Source organism: Grammomys surdaster, unplaced genomic scaffold (assembly GCF_004785775.1).
Source record: "Grammomys surdaster isolate TR1022 unplaced genomic scaffold, NIH_TR_1.0 165, whole genome shotgun sequence".
NCBI lineage: Eukaryota > Metazoa > Chordata > Mammalia > Rodentia > Muridae > Grammomys > Grammomys surdaster.
Genome location: NW_021604613.1, coordinates 19,216,207 through 19,220,058, shown reverse-complemented (window position 1 = coordinate 19,220,058; position 3,852 = coordinate 19,216,207).

The following is a 3,852-nucleotide window of genomic DNA, read 5'->3' as shown; positions in this document are numbered from 1 at the left end:
ATACACAAAAATACACACAAACACACACACACACACACACACTCACAGTTAAATGCAGATATTTTTCTTTGTCTTTTTTTATATATATATATATATATATACACACACACACACATATATTTATTTTCCTTCAGGGTGACTCAGGCCAATTACATAGAACTTATTATGGTTGCAAATTTTTCATTGACAGCTTAGATTGATATTGATTCAACATTACTCTGAATCTGTCTCAATCTAACAAGTATCTAGAGATTCTTCTTCTATGGCAGTAACTGTTCTGTACAGGCATCAGTATTCTTGTACATATACCATTGAAGAACAAGGGGATACTTTATAAATTTTGAATTATTGTCTTATAAGAATAAGAAAGAATAGCCAAATCAAAAAGACCCAGAACTCCAAGGATAAGGTAAAATGTCTAATTTTAAATAAATAAAACTGTCAGGGTTTACTTAATTTCAGTTGTAGTTAGTCTAGCAAAGACTTAGAATATGCTAGTGCTTGTTTTAAGAGACATGTGGGGAAAGAATATTTTAGAGAAGTGGAATAGGTGAAGGTGGTAGCCAAAGACAGGAGGAGGCCTGGCTACTTAGGCAACAACAAGAATACCACAGCAGGCCTAGTGTCAAGGGAAGTAGACATTAGGTGGAAGAAAGTGACAATAACAAGTTTTAGTTTTTATGAAGCAGGAGGCCACTGGAGATTTATGAGAAAGATAATAATCTGACCTCACTTAAGTTTATAAGATAAATTCTGGGGAAGAGGTAAGAACAAAATCATAGGAAGTAACTGAAGTATCTAGGTTCGGACATAGGACCTAAACCAATAGCTACTGGAGGTGACAGTGAAAGTTCAGATTTGGCATGTTTTGTAGGTAGAATCTAACTTATTTGAGTATAGGGTAAGAATATAAAAGAAGACAAACATCAATTCATATCTATACCTTTATTAGCACACACACACACACACACACACACACACACACACACACACACACAAGTCATGTTGCCTTCCACAGTGACTGAAAAATGATACACACGAAATTTCAGTTACAAATCAATAGTGCCAGAAGAGAAGAAAAAAACCCTGTGGTTGACATAGGAAACTTCCTAAGTGACAAGTAGTAGATTCAAAAAGGTGTAAGTAAATTCTCTATCTATAACCTGAAGGGTTATGTTTACTCCTCAGTCTCATTTGTCATACCCACTAACCAAAGCTCTAATGAGACAACGACTTCTGGAACCATCTACCTGAGAAACTGGAGGTTTAAGCATAGCTCTGCTCCAACTAAGAGTTAGGAGTGTAACACTCACTTAACAAATTACAAGCAATAGTATCTTGAATTATTGAGTAATAAGTATGCCTGATCGTAATGCAATCTTATAATGCATTGGATCCTCTAATGGCAGTAAGCCTGATGATAATAAAAGATGCTACATAATGTTGAGGTCTCCTATGCTGACTCTGTAGTACAGTCTACAGTCTACAATCTTGAAATAGTTTTATATCTCAATTTTTCAAGATTAATGTTTAAAGAAACATTTCTCTGAAATAAATCAGTGTTTCATATGAAAAATTAAATTAATCTACAATAGATTTAAAATGTAGTGTGCAAGTGTAAAAGTTTGAATAGAATATTTCTAGTAACAAATGAACACAAAGTGATTATCTTGGTTGGTGGAAATATACAATTTTGAAAACAGGACACATTTCTTTTAGTCAAGATGTATGCCTTAGCTGAGAATCTTTTTATGACTATGGTAGTATAATGTAATTAATAATTGCAGTACAAAAATAATTTTTGAAAGCACCTAAAAGTCATTCCATGAGAGTAGTTATTAATTTTTAATTTATTCCTGCACTCTCATTTAGGTAATTCTCTCAGTATTTATCTCATATCTTAAGAGTACCCATACAAAGATTAAATAAAATATTTTGTTTTACACAATAAGGATTTTCCACAAATATCTGTGACAGCAATACTGAAATAGTTTCAGGTTCATTGTACAACTTTAATTTTATTCATGACTGAATCTATGACATTTCACATAGACTTGGGAGAAAAATGTAAGCTTCTGAGTGTAGGAAGACTTTCTCATATAATTTTATGGTATTACTCATTCATTTAAATATTATTTGAATATAATACTTTATTAATTTGTCAAGAGTTTCATCCATCCATATATTTCTTTATTATGTTCACTCTCCTTTGATCCTGTCCCCTAATATCTCACCAGATACACCTCTTATCTTTGTGTCATGTTTCTTTCTCATTTATTTCTTCATAGAATACCAAGTTAAATTTGTATTGCCCATATTCTCTTGGCTATGGGGCCATCTTCTGAAGTGTGACTAACCTACCAGGAATCATACTCTTAAAACAAACTGACTCTTTCTCTCTCAAACATCATCAGCTGTAAATAGCTCTCCAGACAGAAATAGGGGCTCATAAACTCCTCCTCTATCCTTGAACTTGTGCAACTTTTGTGCAAACAACCACAGTAACTATGAGTTCATGAATATCACTCCTGCCATGTACAGAAGATTGCTCCACCTAAGTTTCTCCAAATTCTAATGACCATATTTATACCCCTCTCCAGTGATGATCCTTGAAACAAAGAGATATGATATAATGTCTCATTTGTGGCTGAGCATTTGACTGACCTGTATGTATGCTCTATACTTAGACCAGCTATTAGTTTCTGAATTAACTATCATGCAGTATACAGTGAAATATCTATGATGGTCTGACATTTGTGGTATTCTATGTGTTTAGAGACATACATTTAGAGACAAGATTAATGCTCTCTGTTCACTTTGCAAATAACAGTAGTGGGTTCATTCCTGGGGTCCATGAGTTTCTCAATCATGTGTTCTTTGTCAAATTTACAGTTTTGGGCATGTGTTTCCTCTCATGGAATAGTCATAAATTTAGTGAGAAAGTAGTTGATTATCTGCCTAATACCTATGTTTTTTTGGTACTGGTAGTTATATCTTGCTAATCCATTAATTGTTGTGGTTCTTGGAATTTCACAGCTGGACAAGGCTGTTGAGGACTGTTGAAAGGTATCCAGCAGAAAGGATGTTTTTGGAATTTTTAACCCTAATAAGTCTGTATTAAAAACACACAATCTAGATATTTTAATTATAAGCCATAGATTAGGCAGAATAAGTACTACATTAATTTTTTTCCAGTTATAATGCCACACAGTTATGGACCATTGCATCTTACTCCCCCTCTTCTCTTGTCTTCTCCATTTTTCTTTATTTGTCACCCCCTCTTGAGTCTTTAGTCCCATTTTTCCCTTCCATTGTCCAATCATAGGCTCTATCCTTTTATTAACTAGTTAAAATGGGGAGGAGGTTTACATGGCATCACCTGAGTACACGATTGTATGCTTTTCAGGAACAAAGCCTTTTGAGGAACCAGTATTAACATTAGAAAACAAACAGCATCAGGCCAGCTCACTATATTTCCCCATTTTTGTCCAATTAAAAAGGTTCTGTTTCTTATAGTAACAAATAATACATAGTAGGAACTATTTTGAAATAATTATGAAAAATTTTAATATGAATAACATTTAAAAGTCTAGTCTGTTTGTATTTTGTTATTAGATGAGGTACTTTACCATGTATTTTATCTTAATGAGTTAACAATTCTCTATCTAAATCACTTTTTAAAATTTTTAACTCGTATTATCACCCTAAAATTATCTTTCTAAATATAGAACATTTTTAATGTTAAACAACTTAAGTTTTATTGTGGGACTATAACTATCTAATCTTCAACTGCATCAGAGAACTGAGAAGGAAAATATATTACTTGAATATGTAGGAAGCACAGGAATGCAA